The sequence below is a fragment of the Pogoniulus pusillus genome, chromosome 15 (genome assembly GCF_015220805.1).
Source record: "Pogoniulus pusillus isolate bPogPus1 chromosome 15, bPogPus1.pri, whole genome shotgun sequence".
NCBI classification, from domain to species: Eukaryota; Metazoa; Chordata; class Aves; order Piciformes; family Lybiidae; genus Pogoniulus; species Pogoniulus pusillus.
Window position 1 is genome coordinate 11,370,618 of NC_087278.1, and position 14,379 is coordinate 11,384,996.

A 14,379-nucleotide genomic window follows, 5' to 3' on the forward strand; every position below is an offset into this window, starting at 1 on the left:
CTGAGCATTTTCAGTTTAGTTAGACATTTGTGTTTTTCAGGAATACACACAATTGATGGTTTAAATACTTGTTACTTAATTCTGGATAATTCTGTTCCCAAAATGCTGTTTTCCCCTTGAAAGAATCAGAATTCCATGACAGCCATCTGAATAATACACTAATCCACCAGCAATATTCCACAGATTCCAGTTAAAACAATGCTTTTCTCCATGGTGTGAAATAGTTGCACAGTATCACCAAGGTTGGAAGAGACCTCACAGATCATCCAGTCCAACCCTCCACCACAGAGCTCAAGGCTAGACCATGGCACCAAGTGCCACATCCAGTCCTGCCTTGAACAGCTCCAGGGACGGCGACTCCACCACCTCCCCGGGCAGCCCATTCCAGTGTCCAATGACTCTCTCAGTGAAGAACTTTCTCCTCACCTCAAGCCTAAATTTCCCCTGGTGTAGCTTGAGGCTGTGTCCTCTTGTTCTGGTGCTGGCCACCTGAGAGAAGAGAGCAACCTCCCCCTGGCCACAACCACCCCTCAGGTAGTTGTAGGCAGCAATGAGGTCACCCCTGAGCCTCCTCTTCTCCAGGCTAACCAATCCCAGCTCCCTCAGCCTCTCCTTGTAGGGCTGTGCTCAAGGCCTCTCACCAGCCTCGTCGCCCTTCTCTGGACAGTAGTTGCTTGAGAGAGGAGATTTTTTCCAAATTGTCTCCATGAATTAAGAGTTCCCTAAATTTGTGGTTTACAGAACCTCTAAATAGCTGTTGCCAGGGCCTGACTATCTAAAAGCTATTGTGATATTCCTATCTCCCATTACATAGAACATTAGTCACATTTGGTATAGAAGCTGGTATCATTAGGTTTGGCTCTAAGTACAGGAGGCTTTGCAAACAGATGGAAAATGACATTTTAATGCTAACTGGAAAAAAAAAAAAAGATTAAGTCCAACAGCAATGTCGAGGCAAAAAGTGGCATTTTCTTTACCTACTCAGATTTACACTGTACCAGGTTTTTGCATGAGATGTTTCCTTCTTGAAGACACCATGTGCTCATTCAGTGAATATTGTTGTCAGTTCAAAGCCTGCTGATACACGTGTGCTTTATAATGCACACAGTTGTATTTGAAGTACAGATATTGTGCACACTGTACAGGCAGTGGGTTAGAAAGTGCCAGCACATTGTTGCTTTTAGACTCAACAGGAAGCATCAGTCTGTTTGCGTCAATCAAGCTAAAATGATACTGCTGCTTTTGATGACCACATTCCTATCTGTGTTGGCTGTAATCTGTAGTTTACACTTAAAAGTAAGCTATCTTAAAGTTGACTGCCTTCAAAGGGTGGCTTTCTTTCCAGTCTTTGCAGTTTCTAAAGCATGTGATGCGCCGAGAACTTGTTTACAGCACGCTTGACATTTTGGAAATGAGGGTCAATATGTATTTGATTTTGAAAGTGGTGCTTCTAGTTTGAGGGGCCTATCCACAGAGGAATGGCATTGCTGTGACTGAATTAGTCTACTGTCCATTGCATTCGCTGAGATACATCCTCTGCCCCTCAGCAATTGAATCTGTCACACTCTGCAATAACTGGTTTTTAAAATACAGCACTTCACTGTTTTTGAAACACTGCAAACTTTTCATCTCCTAAGAACCCTGTGGTTCAAAAACAAAGGCATTCAGACAGTCTGTACCAGATTCTGGTCTCCATTGTACTGGAGTAAATGAGTTGATTAAATTGCCCTGCTTTGGGTTTTTTTAATCATCTGACCTGAGTTAGTAATGCAATATGTAAATAGGACGTGTGTGTGTGTGTACTATTCCGATCTAATGACTGTATGTAGTATTAGAGTATATAAAAATGTAGTATTTTTAGCTTGATCAAGACAGTTCTTTGTGTGAACATACATATCTCAATGAGTAATTATGTTGTCCATCGCTCTTGAAATGCCCTCTCCTTGCTGGAAGAAGGACCATCATTAGCAGGTTAAATTTAGATGAAAGACTTGCACATAAAAGCTTAGTAGAGATATGCAGGTGCTTCAACTTTGGACAAAATCTTCTATTGTATTACAAGAGAACCCCAGACAAATGCATACGAATAGTAAAAGCAGTACTTTTGTGTCTGAAGTGCAAGTTCACTTTTCACCTCCTCATTGTGCTCAGAAAAGTGATCATAAGAACTGTAAAGACAGCTTCTTCTTTTTGTAGGTACAGAAACAGAGGGCTTAGCCGTAGTCCTAAAGCAAAGCAAGCTATCACAGTTGAACTCCATCTTCGAACTCTAACAAGTAGCTGGTGCCAGTCAAAGACAGCAGCAGAGTAACTGAGATGTCTTTCTAGACATTCGTGTCAAAGCTGTCACCTCTAAGAGACTGCCAGCAACAACAATAACAACAAAAGTTGAATTTTGTCAGTCAGATCCTTCTCAAGTGCTATTTGCTACAGAAATTACTATGTGTTAATCGTTCTCATGGTAGGGCAAAACAGGGTCACAGCAAATCTTTATCTGTAAAGAGAGGTGAGTCTTCCCCTTTACACTCTTGTCAGACTCCACCTCAAATGCTGTGTCCCTTCCAACCACTAACATTCTCTGATTCTGTGACTGCCTTGGAATCGTTCCTGCTGTAGCTCTTCAGCCTTCCTCCTTCACCTGCCTTCAGCATACTGAGCCAGGGAGGACAGCAGCACTTTAGTAATATATATGCAGTTAGTTTCTACTCAGTTGTTCTTCAGGCTTTAGCAGAGGTAGTGAAAGGAGAAGCTTTCCCAAACAGGATCATAGAATTCTGTGGTCAAGTCAGGATGAATCTCCAAGAATCTCTTCTTACTCTCTTCCCACTGAGTGAAGTCAGATTGCTGGGGGCCTTTTCCAATCAAGTTTTCAGTTTATCTCCAAGGATACATCTCAAGGCAGCCTGTTCCTCTGTTTGGCCAGTGTCTTGGTGAGACAAGTACAAAAAAACAAAGTGGAAATTCCTAATACATAGTTAGAATTTCCTCTACTGGCATTTGTGTGTAACCTCTCGTTCTGTCTCTCTGCATCTCTTCAAAGAGTTTAGCTTCATTAAGTAGTTGTAGACAGCAGTAAGAGATCTTCTTAGCCTTTTCTTCTCCTGTTCTCAGCTTCTCCTTGTATGTTTTCTTTCTGACTATTTTGATTGCTTTCTGCTGTACTTACTGTAGAATGTCAGTGCCTTTCTTCGACTAAGGAATCCAAAGCAGTACTTCAGATGCAGTCCTACAAGCACTGAGTAAAGAGTGGTAATTGCTTCACTTGATCCGAGGGGCTAATACAGCCCAGGATGAGGTTAGACTTTTTTGCTGTGAGGTAGCACTGCTGGCATGTGTTCAACTTGCAGTCCACCAAGCTCCTGAGGACTCTTCCTGGGAAGCTGTTTTCTATCTATTTATGCTCCAGCCTGTACCATCCATTCAGGAGTAGTCCCATGCAGGACTTTTTGTTGAACTTCATAGAATCATAGAATCAGCCACGTTGGAAGAGACCTCCAAGATCAGCCAGTCCAACCTAGCACCCAGCCCTATCCAATCAACTAGACCATGGCACTAAATGCCTCATCCAGCCTTTTCTTGAACACCTCCAGGGATGGTGACTCCACCACCTCCCTGGGTAGCCCATTCCAGTGAGCCTTCTCTCAGCCCACATGTCCAGCCTGTCAAGGTTCCTCTGAATAGCAGCCCTATTCCCAGGGTATAAGCCCCATGCTCCAGTTTGGTGTTATATGTGGCATTACTGCAGCTCATTAACTGGGATGTCTGTGTCAGTCCCCGTATCAGTTCTTGTAGAATACCTCTTTAACTGGCCACCATCTGAATGCTCTATTGCTGAGTACAACCTTTTAAGCTTGGCAGTCCAACTTGCTTTACATGCATGCTGTGGTCCACTTAGCCAGACTGTACCTCCATTTGGCTACATGAGCAAGCTGAGCAGTTGCTGAACAGTTCTGCACACTTCTTTTCTTTACACAAATGCATCCTTGTATTTCTGTTGTGAACTCAGTCCTGTCTCTCTGTTACTAGAAGAGCCATGGATAAAAGATTGACCTGTAGCTGACCTTTGGGTTAAATCATTGCATTAAAGTACATTGTGCTTCCTGTCTATTAAAAAATGCTTTGCTTAATTTTCAGCCTTGTTCATTCTGTGCTCCTGCTTTCCTTCCTCTAATCCATTTATTAGAACGTTCTGTTCCTCCTGAATCTCATCCAGTCAATAAACTGTCCTTTGAGAAGGGGGGAGGAAAGATGTTTGATTGTTTCTGAATGCAAAACCCCAAACCTCTTTGTCATCCAACTATAAAGAAATACCTGAGAGGCTGTTCAGCCAATGAGCAACATTTCTTTTTCTATTGCTGGGGCACTGACTGAATTCCTTACCAAGAAAAGCTATGACAGGTTCTTACTCATTGTACCCATTCCTACAATCAGCCCTGTGGACTACTGTTAACATTAGAAGCCAACCAAAATAATTATTGCCTGTGTAGGGTGCATTTTCCCTGTTCACATAGTCCAAAGTGGAAACCTTGTCAAATTGTTGACATTTTGACCTCTATTAAATAAGATGCTTTTTGTGAGGATTAAAACCACATTTTGCTACTTCCTGAGAAAGAATTAAAAAAACATGGATAAGCATCATGAAAAAAGTCCAGGTGGATTGTAAATGCCACAGTCTTGCTTTCAAATAGACCTAAGTTGATTTACAGGAACCGAAGATCAAGAGACAGGTTTGTTGCCTGGGGTCAGGGAGCAACCTGTCTTTTGTCAAGAAAAAAAAAAAAAAGTCGGTATAATTCCACAAAATCAATCAAGGTTAGAAGGGACCACAAGGATCATCTAGTTCCAAGCCCCCTGCCATTGGCAGGGACACCCTAACCTAGATCAGGCTGCCCACAGTCTCGTCCAGCCTGGCCTTAAACACATGGGCCCTCAACCACCTCCCCGGGCAACCCATTCCAGGCTCTCACCACTCTCATGCTGAACAACTTCTCCCTCACGTCCAGTCTGACTCTCCCCACCTCCAGCTTTGCTGCATTCCCTCTAGTCCTGTCACTCTCTGACAGTCTAGAAAGTCCCTTCCCAGCTTTTTTGTAGGCCTCCTTCAGATACTGGAAGGTCACAATAAGGTCATGTCAGAGCCTCCTCTTCTTCAGACTGAACAGTCCCAACTCTTTCAGTCTGTCCTCACAGGAGAGCTCCTCCAGCCCTCTGATCATCCTCATGGCCCTTCTCTGGACACACTCCAGCATCTCCACATCTTTCTTGTAATAGGGGCTCCAGAATTGGATGCAGTACTCTAGGTTGGATCTCATCAAAGTGGAATAGAGTAGGAGAATCTCCTCCCTCGACCTGCTGGCCACACTTCTCCTGATGGTGAGAAGCCATGTTTGGCCCTCCAGGCTGTGTTGACAGTTCACTACAGGAAGTATTGTTAGGAGGTAGTATGGATACTGTGTTTAGCATTTCTTTCCAGTCCTTCAACACTGCATCAGAAACAGCTGATTGGATAGGGCTGGGTGATAGATTGGACTGGATGATCTTGGACGCCTCTTCCAACCTGTCTGATGCTATGAAGCCTTCACACTCTTTAATATGTGTACATACTCTGGCAGGATTCTCTAGTGCACACAACACAGAACACCAGTTCCATGCTAAAAGCTCTCCAATGTAGGGAACTGTCACCTGGCTCTCTCATAATGTTGCACACTGAAAAATGCAACCAAAAATAATTGTTACATCTGAAAAACTGAGGGAACAAAAACTTGTCTCTGAGATGCATATGATGTAGTATAAACGTGGCAGCCTGCTCAGCAAAGCCAGACCCTGAACATCATGTGTAGAACCACTCTGTAGTTCTTGATCTGGGTGCTAAGGATCACCTCTTGAAATTGATATATTTTAAAATATAGATTTAGTTACTTGTCCAGGTCTAATCTCCACAGGTCAAAGATGAATACTTTAACAAAGTTAAAAGTAAGTACTGGAAAATTGCCCTCAAAGCTGGGAAAAATATCTCCAGAAGCTTATTTGGAAGTGAGTCAAGAGATAGTTTGATCATAGGTTATTAGTATCTACAGGATAAAATAACATTTTTTAATAGAGGACCTGCCAATTTAGCAAAGGTTCAGTAAGATCAAATGACTGCGAGTTCAAAGACATGTTCAAATTAGAAATGAGAGAAGTATCCTTCATTAGAGTAATAATGCACTGGAATAACTTAGCAAAGTTAGTGATAGGTTACCCATTATTGTAAACTTTTAAATCAAGACTGAATGTTGTTTGGGGTTTTTTTCAGAAGCTATCTTCTAGCTAAAGCAGAAATTGATTTTGAAAAATCCTATGGTTTCTGGTATGCAAGAGCTGAAAATTGGCCTTTCAGCTTTGTCGCTGTCATGGGGGGGTTTCTCTTATTCCTCCTCTGTTAGGGGGAGGTGAGAAATTGATTTGAGGCAGTATTAAATTTTTATATTTTTTTATTAAAATTAATATTTACAAATTTTTACCACCCCCAACCCCTATGTAATGAAGTTTGTTGTGCAAAGTTATGAAAACAGTTGTTATATATTTACAGGGATTGGATTATTAAATGGAAATATCAAATTATCAACAACTGGAGACAGAGAGAAAGATTCCCTTAGGCTTAATGCCTCTTAACAACTATACTGTTGGCCCAGTAGGGGCTGAAACTGTGTCTGCTCTTAAGACAGAAGTAACTTATATTACAAAGGAATTAAAGCTTACTTAGATGTGTTGCTCTTAAGTATTAATCATTAATCACCCTCACGGGATTGTGTCACAGTGTGTGCCCGGTATTCGGGTCTTGGTGAAGCTGGAATCTGTCCCGGCTTGCAGGAGAATGATAAGGTGTTCCCAGTCTCTGGGGTAAACAGGATTTCTCTAGCCTTCTCTCCTGGTGTGAAGTGGTCTCTGCCTCGGTGCTGCTGCTTCTGGATGCTGTGTGTGTCCAGGGATGGTCAGCTGGCAGGATTTCCAGGTGCAGGAGGAGGATTTGTCCGTGCAGCTTCTAGCACAGTCGTCTCGCAGCTAGCAGGCTGTGTTTGTAGGTTAGCAGACAGTCTGAAAGGTCTGCTGAGCCTAAATCTTTCCAGGCTTACAGGGCTGCTGGCAAGCAGGGTCTGCCGGGCTGCAGGGAGACTTGAGCTCCACAGATAAATGCAGGATAGCAGCCAATACGTACGGCTGCTCTAGGCTTAGGCTCGGGGGCTCTCGGCTCCCCATATATGTACCAAATGCAGGCGTGCAGGCGCTCTGCTTCTCAAAGGGTATGCAGACAGCTTAACTGCACCTTGAGATCAATGCAAGAGGGCTGAGCCTCAGTAATGTTTGCAAGAGAATAAGGGCCTGACTCTGTGTCTAGGCCATGCAAGCAGGTTAGGGCAGCTATGTGGGTCAGAGAGCTGAGTCTGAACAGCTAAGTCTGGACCTCTGAACACGTGGTGCTCCTTTGCACCTCTCTTTATAGACTCTGAGCCTAGATTCGTGGCTCATTTAGCCATCTAAAGTGACCAATCAGGTTGGCAGTAAGCCAAACCCCACCGTAATAGGCAGTAGCTGTTTGCCTGGACCCTCCCAATAGGGGATTACCTGGTCAGACCCCAGGGGTACACGGACTGGGCATGTGTTTGTTACACAACCTGTTTACTGCCATAGGTCCCTGGCAGAAAAACATGTCCAGGCATGTAGAGGCATAGAGAAGCCTCAGTTTTAGGGCTGCTGCCCCTTCACCACAGTCACCTAAATGTGTATTTAGCCATGACTTTGTTTTGCTCTTGACTGAGTTTACCTAAACACCCAGGCAAATGAAATCACAGATAACTGCCATGCAAAGCACTTGCTGCATTTTTAGCACTGAGGAGAGAAAAGGTTCTTTAAAACTTTGAAGAAGTTTTCCTGATTTCCCTCACTGTCGAGCTGGCCTCTCTTCTAGGCCACGTGGGAGAGGGAGAGACACCAGGCTTACACCAGTGTGATGCATAATGGTCAATCCATTTATTGAAGCTAAGTGTGATACCTATAGAGTGGAGTTTGGCAGAGGGGTGTGTACTTTTGATAGGCTTACACAGGCAGAAATGGGCTGGCCACATGCACAGAGGCAGGCCTGACCAACTACCCCCCTTAATCCCCCTTTGCAGCAGCTTAGCCACAACATTGCTTGTTCCCAGGGCTGACCAGCCTGCCCTCCTCGAAGCTCAGCTACAGATAGCAGCTTCTCTGCCAGCCTTCCAAAGCCACTCCTCTGCAGCTGTGCCTCCTTATCAGTTCCATTACTCAATCCTGCTTACTCTCCTTTTTTTCTCAGACTATTCAGTTCTGCCCAACTCTACTTCATCCTGTTCTAACTCCGACATCCTGTGTAACTTTTAAGTTTCACGTTTCAAAGTTCTTTATATGAAGATGTGGACCTGGCCATCTTTTCATTAATATCAACTCTTGGCACCTGCATCATGACTGGAATTGTTTAGCCTGGAGAAGAGGAGGCTCAGGGGGACCTTACTGCTGCCTACAACTACCTGAAGGGTGGTTGTGGCCAGGAGGAGGTTGCTCTCTTCTCTCAAGTTGCCAGCACCAGAACGAGAGGACACAGCCTCAAGCTATGCCAGGGGAAATTTAGGCTTGAGGTGAGGAGAAAGTTCTTCACTGAGAGAGTCATTGGACACTGGAATGGGCTGCCCGGGGAGGTGGTGGAGTCGCCGTCCCTGGAGCTGTTCAAGGCAGGATTGGACGTGGCACTTGGTGCCATGGTCTAGCCTTGAGCTCTGTGGTAAAGGGTTGGACTTGCTGACCTGTGAGGTCTCTTCCAACCTTGGTGACACTGAGTGTGACTTCCAGAGAGGGACACAGAGTAGCAGTTGGGTGATATTTGATCATGGCAGTGATGTGAGGCACATCTTTGGGATAGCTGTCCTCTGCTCCATTTAGATTGGTCGTTGCCATTGTGTACAGGAGCTGAAACCTCCCTCCCTTTGCTGGCCTGAAGTTAGGATGTTACCTGCAGTTTAAAACTTCTGAGGAAAAACTTTCACAATCTTTTGAATTTCAGGAGAATTTAATGGTTTCCCTCTTGTGTTTTTTGTCCTCCTCTCTTGGAAGCAGTCTTTCTAGTATGCCAGCTGAAAAGTCCCTGGAATATTTGTTTTCTACTGTCTTTAAAATGTAAGCACTATACCTGCTCTGCTCAGAAGGGTCATAGAGTGCAAAAGGCTGTAAGAAAAGTGAGGAGCTTGTTAAAACTCATGTGAGGAGCTTCTTCTCACATGGTTTTCATCTCCTACAATTCTTTCCACAAGGTTCAGGAAACAGAAACTTGATGAAGGTTATTATCCTCACTGTCTTGCTTGATGCTCAAAGCATGTAGAACAGCTAGGGAAAACTCTTGCTTCTCTTTCTGATGTTGATATGTTTGTCTGTTTGCCAGCCATGTTCTTTTTCCATTATGAGATTTAGAACTTCATCAGGAGTTTGGCCAGGAAAGTGTATTGCTTTGCAGTGCTTGGAATCTCTGTAAGAGAAGGCAGTTCCTCCAGATCTAGAGATGCATGGAAGGGAATGGGCAAGCTTCCTCCTGAAGCATTAGAAACATTTTGTTTACGCTTCCTGATGACCATTTAATGAAATGCAACACTTTCATTTCCTCCTCTTGCAAAGTATACTGGTTCTACTTAAGCAGAATTAAGATGAAGGACATATTTGAGCATGATTCTAACTTCTTTGAGAGCTACTGACTGTAGTTCTGAATTTCCTAGTTTTCTATGTCTTTGTTGCTTAGGTGCTATGTTTCCTCAGTAATATGAAAATAAAAATACACCTGCTTTGTACCTTCTCTGTAATGACTTCCATTTCTGGAGAAATTCTCCAACTTTCTTAAAGCCCCAAAGGCTTCTACAGAAAAAAATCCTTGATTCAGGAGTCTAAAAGGTTTACAGGAGAGGAGTCATGAGCCATAAGACTTCTGGGACAACTATGGAGGAAAATTCTTCTACTCAAAGACCATCCTGCTAAGTAATTTCTCTCCTCCTAACTTCCAGAGTCAGCAAAACAAAACCATCTCTGTTGGGAGCTGGCTGAAAAATGGGGGGCACAAGCCCCTAGAAGCTTGTACAGTCAAGCCTTGGATGTGAGGTCTGAGCATTGGAGCTGCAGTAAACCACAGCTCTGTGTGTGAAGAAGCTCAGAGGAATTTGTCCTTGAGCCTTCTGATAAACAGCTTCTGTGGGACTGCGTACAGAGTAGGAGGGAAATAGGAGGAATATGCAGATTCTAATACCTAGGTGCACTAAATGCTTTTGCAGTAACCACAAGTAGGGAAGATCATGCATATTCAAATATTTAGATGCACCAAATGCTAGTGAGCAGTACCACGTTGCACGCTGTGTGTGCTCACTTTTCTCACCCTAACTGCAAAGTATGTGCTTTGTAGCTTGAAGCCTGGTGCTCTCAATAAAGTGTGGATTGCTTGGATAGAATAGCTTGTGTTAAAATGTCTTAAAATGTTGTTTATTACTTCAGGCTCTACTATATGTTCCTCTCTGAATTTCAGGAGAAGCTGCAGTCTGTGTTCCTGAAGAAAGAGATAGGGGCACTTGGTAGCATTCCAAGGGGAAATTGCTGATGTTTCTGCAAATTTTCATTTTAATGTTCACACACACACAAAAAAAACCCCCAAAGTTCTTGAGCAGATTAACAAAACAAAAACAATAAAAAAGCCTAGACTATTGTGATGGTTTGGGTGTTCCTTGCCAACCCCCCCCCAACTTAAGAAAATCACCTAGACTAGGCTCAGTTGATCTGGAATTGAACAAAGCTTTATATTTACAGCTTAGCATGATATACAAGCAGATATTTACAACAGATACAACTGTATACAGAAATATACAAGTTAAAAAGGTAATACAGAAACACAACTGCCCTCCCAGAAACCTGAGTCCCCAGGAAGGGCTCCCAACCACCCTTCCACCTTCTCCCTACCCCTCTACGTTACCCCAGACTTTGTCTTATGTTCAAGGTGCATTGAAGGTCAGCCAGGGGAGTTAGAAAACAGATGGATTAGTCAGGTAGCAAGTTAGGTTAGAGAGAGAAGTGCAGCCCAAAAAGCCCAGAGAGAGACTCCCTTATCTGTGTTTATGTTCTTGTACATCTCAGCAAGCCTATGAGTGAAGTAGACATCACCATTTTTTCCTTTTCACAGCCTATAATCTAATTTTTCTCACCAAAACATTCTAGCCAGCTTCAAACTAGCACAACTATTTTGCTGAGGTGGGGTGGAACCCCAGGTGGAAACCCAGCCTGGGTTGGCTTGGAACCCACCACTGGAACCATTGCTTAAACAAAATATTGAGAAGTCAAAAAAAATTATTGAATCACAAAACGGGGGGGGGGGGAGGGGGAGGGAATCAACAACCCCCCAGAGTTTAGCTAGAAGCAAAATGTTTGTTTTCCATTTATTTCCCAAATGAATTTTTTTGTACCAAATATATTAATTCAGATTTAAATTCTTTTTGTCTTTACTTCAATCTTTTCACAAAATTCCTTTTTTAAATTTTGTTTTGCTTTTTAGGCTGGCTTTTTTTTTTCCTGTGTGTCTGAAATGACTGGTTTGTGTTTGTTTGTTTTAGAAACTCCTTCATTTGTTTGCTCTTTGCTTTCTTGTTTGCTTGAGCAATGCAGAATGTTAGATTTCAGTAGTTCGAGAAAAGTCATATCAAGGGAGAGGAGAAAATGCCATTCAGATAAAAACTAGACTAGGACACATTGCATAAGTTTAGTGATAAAGCATTATTTTTCCAAGAGTTCTTTGTGATGTTTGCATCTCTGCATATGCCCAAACTGTTTCCTCAGGATGAGGATAATTGGGCATTCTGTTGCTAATCATAATTTGCTTAATACTCGTGAGACATTCAGGTTGACACTTTTGCCTTTTTGTTTATTTGCTCCCAAGCTTTCCCTTTGTTTTTCTCAGGTAGATCAGGACAGGAAAATGTTGTACTCATCAGAAGATGAGAAGTCTCACTGCCTGGAGCCAGATGTTCATAAAATATTCCTTTGATTTTCATTTTTTTTTTCCTCCAATCTTTTCCTCCCCCAGAACAGCAGCTGAGAATAAGTCCCTTTTCTCCTTATGTTCAGCTGTATGTCATCTTGAATTTAGTCTGGGATTTCAGTCAATTTGACTCTGAGGGAAGCAACTCCTGAGGCAAATATTTCCCTTTCCTTATTTCAGACACTTTGCTTGCATACTAACTGTACAGATTGAAGTTAGTTCATTTGTTATGTTTGCCTTTGGTGACAGAACAGTACAAAAGTGAAAATGAAGTGCAAAAGGTAATTTTATCTCTGCATAAACGATTTTTAAGTTCCCAGCACACATGCTTTTGCACTAAATAACACTAATTAGATGAATGGTATTGAGTTCTCCTTTTTAGTAGCAATATCTTATTCTCAGTAATACCAATAAATAAATATTTAAAGTTGCTATAAATATTCTCCAGAAGTTATTTTTACAGCAGCAGTAAATTAGAATTCCACAGTGCAAGAAGCCCTGAATGGAGGCACTACAAAAGTGTTAAACCTAAGCCTGTAGGTGAGTTCAAGTAGAAATCACATAAAAATTAGTCTTGAAGGTGGAACATTAAAAGATTGTGGCTATTTTCAATAGCTATGATTGCATCATAATTTAGTATGTTCTTTCTCACATGCATTCCAGTTTTTCCACCCCATCTGCCTCTTTTGCTCTCAGCTGCTACCATGATGGCACCTCAGGACAGCATAATCTCTTTAGCTGCAACGCCATAATCTGCTGCTAACATAAGAGTGAAAGACAGAAAAAAAACACCCCAACACCAAAACTGGTGAATGCTGCACATACTAAAACGTTTCCTCTTTTCCTCCTCAGACTGGAGGCTTACAGAAATCAAGAAAAATATTTTATTGTCATTACTATTAACTAAATCTTACAGTTACTCTTTTTTTGATCTTGATAAAGAATCTCTGCAGTTGTATTTCACTCTTGAAACAAAGCTAACAGTTCTTGCCAACTGGAAAAAATCCACTGTCAAAGTGGAGCTCATCCCACCCAGTTTATTGCTGCAGCACAAGGAACTTGTTTGACATAGATCTGGAATTTCAGGCAATGCACAATGGCTCCCTTAGAAGCTAATGTACTCCCACTGCAGTCTCCAAATAGGCTTTGCTTATGCTGGAGAGAAGACAAACACACTGGCAGAACGATATAGTAGCATGTTGTGACAGTACATCCCTTTCCAATCCAACAGCTGGAAGCAGAAAGGTTGACTGAAGATGAAAGGGGATCCCTCCAGTACAGGTTCCAGCATCTTTGGGAACCAGATGGACTGAAATGGAAAACAGAACTAAAATAGGCCACAAAATTCACTGCCAGAAGAGGTTTTCCTTTTATTCATGGCAATGCCAGGTTTTCCTTGAGAGGTATTTGCCATGTCATAGAAACTGAAGATAGGAATGAACTGGAACCACCTTTGTACTGTCCCGAGCAGTGCAGGATTGTTCCAGGTATAATATCTATTTCTTGTGTAGTCTGGTTTTTAAAAAGTCATGAAATAAAGCATTTTTTGTGCCATTTTTAGGTTATTTCCCCACAACAGCTTTAGAAAAAAAGAATTTTCTTGAGTATTCAGACTGCATTTCATTTCTTATTCTCATTACTTTTAGTTTTATCATCTTAGACTCCCTCAGGCAGCTTTTCCCCGTGCCTGCTTTTTGGCATTTCATATTCTTCTGTGTAGCTGTTATGTTTCTCTACAGTTGCCATGATATGTTTTTGTAAGACCTCGTTTAATGTCACTTGCAGATGTCATTACTATTCTGTTCACTTCCTCCTTCCACTAATGAAGATGTGAAACAACACAGAACCTATCATCGCTCTTGCTAGGTACTTCTTGTCAACCTGCGAGGCTGCTGTTTGTCAGTCCTCTTTCTTTATGGTCCTGTGGTTTGCATTCATTCCCCATGACAGTGCTCTTACCTAAGTCTTTCCGAATTAATTTTTCAACTAAAATTTTCTGAGACACTGTAGAAAAGGTTTTGCTGAAGCTTCATTGCTTCTGCTCTTTTCCCATCTGCTACAACAGGGATTTTGTCCAGACAAAAAGCAAGTAAAGAGTAACAGCGCATACTGAGATACCTCTTTCCCCACTGCTGGTGCAACTTTCCAGTCTGAGGATCCTGATCTATGAACACTTGCTGCCTTAGTGGCAGGTGCTCTCAAAGGCTAAACCCTAACCAGCATTGGTAGTCTGTAACTCAGAAGAGTTTCAAGGATTGCAATCAGATGTGTCAGGTGATTAACTTCTTACTAGGTGGAGCAAGAGGCGCAATTTCATTTTA

The 14,379-nt window shown here is 42.4% G+C and overlaps 1 protein-coding gene across 4 annotated transcripts in view; it reads left to right on the forward strand.

The window, feature by feature from the left end:
* LARGE1 (LARGE xylosyl- and glucuronyltransferase 1) overlaps window positions 1-14,379 on the forward strand; it is a 331,282-nt gene that overhangs the window by 263,763 nt on the left and 53,140 nt on the right. The gene's annotated exons all lie outside the window — the stretch shown is intronic.